At 45.9% G+C, this 8429-nt stretch overlaps 1 long non-coding RNA gene across 1 annotated transcript; it reads left to right on the forward strand.

The window, feature by feature from the left end:
- Nucleotides 1-6315: 6315 nt before the first annotated feature.
- LOC143930526 (uncharacterized) lies at nt 6316-7832 on the forward strand. The gene is made up of 3 exons (XR_013262787.1): nt 6316-6678; nt 6779-7021; nt 7192-7832. It is a non-coding gene; the product is annotated as an uncharacterized LOC143930526 (long non-coding RNA).
- The last annotated feature ends 597 nt before the right edge of the window (nt 7833-8429 follow it).

Here is an 8429-nt window from a genome sequence, read left to right on the forward strand (position 1 = left end):
TGGTCCTAGTCAAACCACGCCCCCCGTAAATTGCCCCCGATGTTTTTCTTGGGTCTATCTAGCAAGGTTACTTTGCACTATAAGCAAGGAAGCTGAAACCTCTGCAGTGTGTAAATGTGCTTTTACTATACAAAAATCCTATACATACAAAACTATTACGATATTAGGAATACAAATAAATCAAGACTGACAAATATCTATAACAAGCAAAATGCCTAGCAAATAAACAGCCTATGGTCTATAACCGTAGAAATACACTTAAAGTTACTTAACTCCAGTATGTTTGTGATCTCCATTGACAACAATTCTTCTGGAGAACAGGTTTCTTGCATGATGAGTGGCTTCTATGGTTCTAATGCATGATGAAGTCCTTCCAGCTTATGCCTGGCAACCATTATATAGCTCAGGTTGTTTTCCATAACAACCAACAGTCATTCTTTTAGTTTAAAACCATCTCTTACCTGTTTACTGTAGCTATAAAGACAATAGCCTATTCAAACTGTCAATTTAATACAACAATGGTATCTACATTCCCATTGTATCCAACAGCATTTGTTTGAGAAGTTCTATGTCTGAATGCTGTTCTAGTCTTATAATAAGAAAGTCATATTCTATATCAAACACAACACAGTCAGTAGTCTGTGGATTTTTTTAAAGCCGCAGAAGACCGTACACACAGGTTCCCCTGATTCTGTTTCCTACAGTATGTTGAGAGTGAATGGCGAATGGGTTCCCTTAAGGCCACCTGACTCTAAACATTCCATGCTGATTTGGTGAAGGACGACTGGGAGGCATCCAACCTGATACCATCTGTGGAGAGGTTGCTGTGGAGCAATACCACCAGTGAGGGAGCCTCAATTCTATTGTTGCACCGGTGTCAGAAGATTGAAAGTCGGACAACAGACAAGGGATCCTTGCGCCCACGGAACCTACGGGAGTCAACAATGGATTGTACCTCATACTCCTCATGGTTCTCAATCAGAATAGGGTGAGGACGTGGCACCGAGGTGATAAATCGGTTACAGACCAACGGTTTCAATAAGGAGACATGAAACACATTAGAGATGCGCATACTAGAAGGAAGGTCCAACGCGTAAGCTACTGGGTTAATCCTGGGAAGGATACGGAACGGCCCAATAAACCGAGGTGAAAACTTCAGTGAGGGAACACGAAGTCGGAGGTTGCGAGATGACAGCCAGACCCTGTCCCCAACCAGGTATGAAGGAGCAGGCAGGTGTCTGCGGTCAGCATGGAGTCTGTACCTATCATTAGCATGACGCAAAGCCTCCTGGACTTGTACCCAAGTGGAACGAAGACCACGGAGATGCTCCTCTAACGCAGGAATACTCTGTGGAACAAACGAGTCAGGCAACATGGAAGGTTGGAAACCATAATTCGCCATAAATGGAGACAATCGAGAGGCAGGATTCAAGGCACTGTTGTGAGCAAACTCTGCCCAAGGTAATAGGTCAGACCAGTTGTTATGATGGCCAGAAATGTAGCAACGTTGGAATTGCTCCAAGGACTGATTGGCTCGTTCTGCAGCCCCATTAGACTGCGGGTGATAGGCAGAAGAGAACGCAAGCTGGATTCCCAACTGTGCACAAAAGGCTCGCCAGAACCGGGAGACAAACTAACTGCCCCTATCCGAGACAATCACCTTGGGTAGCCCATGTAAGCGAAAGATCTCCTGAGCAAAAATGGAAGCCAGTTCCTTAGAGGTGGGCAACCTCTTAAGTGGAATACAATGACACATCTTTGAGAACCGGTCAACCACCATAAGGATAACTGTGTTGTCTTGAGAGTTGGGCAATTCCAAAATGAAACCCATAGACAGGTGAGTCCAGGGCCTCTCTCCATTGGGTATGGGTTGTAGGAGGCACACTGGAAGGTGTCGTGGAGTTTTACTCTGAGCACACACGGGACAAGCAGCTACGAAGGCAGTAATATCAGCCCGTAGACTAGGCCACCAGAATTGTTGGGAGATGGCCCAAATGAGTTGATTCTTCCCAGAATGGCCATCTGCCTTGGGAGAATGATAAGTCTGGAGCACTGCAGTACAGAGACTCTCTGGGACGAAGCAGCGGCCACAAGGTTTATCAGGAGGAGCATGGACCTGAGCAGCAAGAATTTTGTCACCCAAAGGAGAAGTAAGACTGGTGCGAACTGTAGCCAAGATACGATCAGGAGGAATCATAGGAATCGGAACCGACTCCGACTTGGAAGTGGAGGAAAATTGTCATGACAAGGCATCAGCCCTTACATTCTGAGTACCAGGTAAGAATGAGACAATGTAATTACAGCTGGACAAGTAAAGAGCCCATTGCGCCCTTCTGGGAGAGAGTCACTTAGCCTCAGACAAGAATGTAAGATTCTTATGGTCAGTAAGAATAAGAACGGGCACAGTGATACCTTCAAGGAGATGTCTCCATTCTTTCAGGGCTAAAATGATCGCCAACAGCTCTCTGTCACCAATCTCATAATTGCACTCAGCAGGTGACAATTTTTTGGAAAAGTAGCCACACGGATGCAAGAGTTAGGACGTTGAGACAGAAGGCCACCAACTCCAGTCTCAGAAGAATCAACTTCTGGGATAAAAGGCAATGTAGGATCAGGATGTGCCAACACAGGAGCAGAAACTAATGCCACGTACACACGACCGGACTTTTCGAGGGACTAGGTCCGACAGGCTTTCGATGGAGTTCTGATGGAGTTCTGACAGAGTTCTGATGGACTTTCCGAATGAACGGACTTGGTCACACACAATCACACCAAAGTCCGACGGATTTGAACGTGATGACGTACGACTGGACTAGAATAAGGAAGTTCATAGCCAGTAGCCAATAGCTGCCCTAGCGTCGGTTTTTGTCCGTCAGACCAGCATACACACGAGTGGATTTCTCGGTAGGAACTGGGTCCGGCGGAGTTCTGGCAGAAGAATTTGAAACATGTTCCATTTCTAAAGTCTGTCAGACTTTTGCAAATCAAAAGTCCGCTGCAGCCCACATACGATCGAATGGTCTGCCGGAATCATTCCGTCGGACTTTTGATGTTGAAAAGTTTGGTCGTGTGTACGCAGCAAAAGGCAGCCTTGAGAGTCTCAGAGGCCTTAATGGACTCCGGAGACCAACTTTGTGGGTTACCGTCCTTTCTGGTCATATCAGTCAGAGGCTGGACCAAAGCCCAGGAAACGCTGCAGAGGATGTAAACCCATGGGTCGAGGCCACTGTAGGACTGCCGACAGTTTCTCTGGGCCCATCGAAAAACCAGCAGTGGAAATGACATAGCCCAGGAATGTAACCTGTTCATAATGGAACTCGCACTTCTCCAGTTAACAATAGAGATTGTTCTCTCTTAGTTTCTGAAGTACACAACAGACATCTGTGTGGTGGCTCTCCAGGGACTTTGAAAATATGAGGATATCATCGAAATAAACCACCACACACAATTGCAACAAATCTCGGAGGACATCGTTAATAAATTCCTGGAAAACTGCCGGGGCATTACAAAGGCCAAAAGGCATTACCAGGTATTCATAATGGCCTGTTCTGGTATTAAACGCAGTTTTCCACTCGTCGCCCTCCTTAATGTGCATGAGATTGTATTCCCCTCTCAGGTCAAGCTTTGTGAAAACCGTTGCTCCCTTGAGGCGGTCAAATAACTCCGTAATCAATGGAATCGGGTAAGCATTCTTAATCGTGACACGATTGAGACCCCCTATAATCTATACTATCTAAGGTCTCAGTTCACCGCTCTTCTTTTTCACAAAGAAGAAACCAGCACCAGCAGGAGATGAGGATTTGCAGATGAAACCTCGAGAAAGTGTGTCAGCAACATACTCCTCCATGGCCTTATCCTCCAAGACTGACAAAGGGTAAACCAGGCCACGAGGAGGTATGGCGCCAGGTTGAAGGTCAATTGTGCAATCATAAGGCCAGTGTGGAGGCAAACTACCAGCTTGACCTTTATCAAAGACATTGCCAAAATCACGGTACTCCTCCGGCAAGGAGGGGAGTGAATCGGTGCACAGGACCTTGGATACCGTCAGGAAGCATGTCTCACTGCATTGTGGTGACCAGGAGAGAACTTCAGCACAGAGCCAATCAAAAGAGGGGTTGTGGCTGTGTAACCAAGGACAACCAATAACCAGCAGAAATCTGGGAGAGGAAATAAGTTGGAATTGGATTATCTCATGGTGAAGAGCCCCTACGGCCATGGACAACGGAACCGTCTCATGAGTCACATAGGCAGGCTGTAAAGGTCTCCCGTCAAGAGCCTCAATGGCAAGTGGAGTGTCACGCACCTGCAGCAGAATCGAGTGCTGCGAAACAAATGCAGGATCAATGAACAGGCCTGCAGCCCCAGAGTCGATTAGAGCCTGTATCTCGATGGATGACTCAGCCCAAGAAAGAGTGACCAAAACCAGGGGCTTATCCTTCTGGATAACTGGGGATGAAACAACGCCACCTAAGGTCTGTCCATGACAGGACCTCAAGGTTTGGGCGTTCCCTGGACAGGTAGGACAAGACTTCAAAAAGTGACCTGCCTGGCCACAATAAAGGCACAATATCTCCGGCCTCCTAATGGCTCTCTCATCCGCAGAGAGACGCGTGAAACCCAGGTGCATGGGTTCATCTTCACTGACCAACTCGGTACCAGGAGGCATGGGAGGTGAGGGAGGCATGGGTGGGACTACAAAGCTCGGAGGCAAACGTACAGGAGGCTTCCACAAACGCTCCTTAAGAGAAAGTCTTTCTCTGAGTCTGGAGTCAAAGAGGATGGCAAAACGAGATCAAGCTCTCCAGCTCAGTGGGTATATCTCGGGCTGCTATCTCATCCTTGATGGAATCCGAGAGACCATGAGAAAAATTAGCCACAAGGGCCTCATTGTTCCAAGCAACCTCTGCTGCCAGAGTACGGAATTCTGTTTGATGGACATGAGGCACTTGGCAGCAGAAGCGGAGCGTGCGGGAACGTCAAAAACCCTTTTAAAGGAGGCCACAAACTGAGGGTAACTCAAGACAACAGGTTTTTGCATCTCCCATAGAGGGTTAGCCCAGGCCAAGGCTCTCTCAGAAAGCAAAGATATCACAAAACCTATTTTGCTTCTGTCCGTGGGAAACGCCTGGGGCAGCATTTCGAAGTATATCTCAACTTGATTGAGAAACCCTCTGCATTGAACTGGATCGCCCCCAAAACGCTGGGGAAGTGGGGCAGAACCAGACATACCTCTTATAGAGGTAATACTTGAGGCGGGTGCCTGCACAGAGACTGGCGCAGCAGCAGGGACAGCCTGCGACTCAGGTGAGCCGTGCGATTCAGGAGCATTTGTAACGCCAAAGCAAACTGATCCATGCGGTGATCTTGCTCATCCAATCTGGAAAAAATATTACCAACAAGTGGATTGACTGTATCTTCTGAATTCATGGTCTTCGCGTACTGTCAGGAACCATGAAACAGACAGAGACAGAAGTAGCCAGATCGGGTAGTCAGCCAGTCCAAAGTTCATAAACCAGATCGGGTAATCAGCCAGTCCAGACGTCAGGGATCCAAGGAGAGCAACTGCAAGCAGGATAGAAGCAAGGAGGGATGTCAGCAAGCCAGTCTCAAAACAACAGCAGGAGATGGTTCCTAGTGATGTGACCAATGCGAAGGCAAATGGAAAAGTGAGCAGGAAGGCTTTAAATAGGCAGGTCAGACGAGCATCATCGGGAACAGCTGGTAACTGTGGAAAGAGAAGAGAGCTGGCAATTAGCCGACAGCTGAGCGGCCAGCCCAGAGGAGGAAGGGCTAAGCCAGCCCTGACAGGTTTGTCATATAAGGATATTTCCATATCAAAGAATTATTTGAGTAATTGGTACCACAGACTTTGCCTGGGTGTTTTCCTGACTTACTACTTGCCTCCATGTTATTGATCAAACTATAGTTTTTCTACTGTACATACATGGTTATATATAATACACATGTGTTTTTCTTATTTCTGCCTCTGCACATTAATTGCTTAGCTACACTTTGCACTATATGTACTACTGTAATGTATTTCATGGTTATATTTAATATATACGTGCCTTCCTTTGTTCCTGTTTTTCATACATCATTTCTGTACTATATATATCATTGCAATGCATTAATCATTGTTTTGGTTTTCTACTGTTTCAGCATTGATTTACAGTGTGTGTTGATGTATCATTATGACCTCCATGGCTGAGCTGATCATCTTCCAACCACTAGGTGGCACACTTCCTTTTTTCTTTTTTTATGCCCTATAGTGCCCTTATTTTAAATCTATTTTTTTATCTAGCTGGGAGGCTCTTGTCCGGTCGATCCTAATTACTGCCTGGCACATGGGAGACGCCCGATCCCCTTTTTTTGGTGGCTCTGGCTCTCCAGGCCCTTATGAGTCTGACCGATTCGACCGCTCTCCTTCCTGTTTGCATTCCATCTGGTGCACAGGGAGGCAGGTCACACACACGCCGTCTCGCCTGGGGACTCTATTGCAGACCACTGCAGCCTAATGGGCGCAACAGTCTGCCTCATCAGCCGCAGCTGAGGTTTGGGCTGAGCTCAATCCAGCTGTTTGTAATGGCTTTACTTGCCATTTATAGATCAGTGTCAGCGGCAGCATCCACATTGTTGCTCGCCGCTGTGAATGGTTTACCTGTGCAGACTCTCTCTCGTGTGAGTTTTAATTCTAATGATTTAATACTAATAGACATTGTTAAATGTTTGGTTGTTACATTTACACTTTTATTACTGCTGTCCTCTCTGTTTTTATCAGACAGGAGACTACAGGTTTAATTTCCCTACTTGTTGGCTGACCACATCTTGATGGGAGTAGATACTCCACTCAGGGGGAGTCCTTGCAGTTCAAATTCAGTTCGCCCGGCCCCTGCCCTCCAAGCTATTTGTTTGGCTTTACATCACAACCACATACTCTTTGGGCACGTACGACAGTATCTTGTGCAGGCTATATCCACACAGCTTTATTTCCCTTCTGTTTGGCAACGATCAGTACAGGCATGTAAGTATGTTTCCCTAATTTTCCATGTCCACATTGTATAACCATTGTATAACCATTGTATAACCACATAGCCACCTTGTAGATCTTGATTGTATTACTTTACCAATATTCAAATATGTTTACATATGATTGCATTACTATACTAATATTCAAATATGTTTACATTATAGAACATGTTTGCTATGGATGACACAAAGCCTTTGAAGAAGGACAAATTAGTCTGAAACATGTCAGACGTCAATCTTATCAGCTCCATGTATTAGCCCACTAATTACATGTTGGAGGGCATTATGCCATACTTGTGGTTTTGTATCATTACTGATTTTAATGTTTCTACTATGTAATAATTTTTTACAATATAATATTTGATATAATAAAATAAACTTTTTTAAATACTGTCTGGTCTATCCCCACAATCCTGAAGGGTGTTGCTGTGCAATTAGCACTAGGCTCTCTTTTTCTCTAGTTTTTGTACAGGATCCTGGTTTGACTGGCACCTCCGGTCTTTTTCAATCCCTTCCTTCACCCCTCTTTCCCTATGGCTTGAGCCTCCAGGGCGTTGGTGCTTGGTTGCCGTACTTACAGCACTTGCTGAGTAATCGTCATTGTCTGAGTGAGTACAACCTGTACCAATATACCTGTCGTCTGGATGTTTTTTTAAATATATGTTTTATGTTGCATGTCCCACATGTATGTGTATAAGTTTGGCCCACCCATTGTGACTAGCTATAACATTTATGAGCAAGTCCGGCACTAGTAACCATAGTTAACTACCATGTTTTATATTTAATAATAAAGTGTATATACTTTACTTTATTAGTGATGTGTTTCTGTCATTTCATAACCCCTTGCTTTTTCTCCTTCCCTCCTGTTTGGGATGATTTGTGTCTACACTGATATTCAGCACTGATGGGCACTAATAGGTGGCACTGTTGGATGACACTGGATAGGCAGCACTGATGAGGAGCTACTGACAGGCATTACTGATTGGCATCTGAAGGGCACTGACAGGCATTACCGATGGGTCACTGATTGGCACATTTATGGGCACTAATTGGCACTTTGATGGGCACTAATAGGCGTTACTGATGGGGCACAGACTGGCAGCTGTTGGCACCTCTCATTGGGGCTGCGCTAATAATCAATGTGTTGATTATCAGCGCAGACCCCCCTCCGACAGGGAGAGCCACCGATCAGCTCTCCCTGTCAGCTTGAACCGAGGAGAGCCATTTACCAGCACTTCCTGGTTCACGCTGTGATCAGCTGTGATTGGTCACAGCTGATCACATGGAAAGGGACCTCCATCAGAGGCTCCTTACAACAATCGGAGATGTGGTGTGTCAGAGTGACACACAGCACCAAAGGTCACTGAGTTGCGCGTCCCCGTGGGTGCATGTTTTCCTAAAAG

Source organism: Lithobates pipiens, unplaced genomic scaffold (assembly GCF_037356315.1).
Source record: "Lithobates pipiens isolate NorthernLeopardFrog02 unplaced genomic scaffold, aLitPip1_a1.2 Scaffold_25, whole genome shotgun sequence".
Taxonomy (NCBI): Eukaryota; Metazoa; Chordata; class Amphibia; order Anura; family Ranidae; genus Lithobates; species Lithobates pipiens.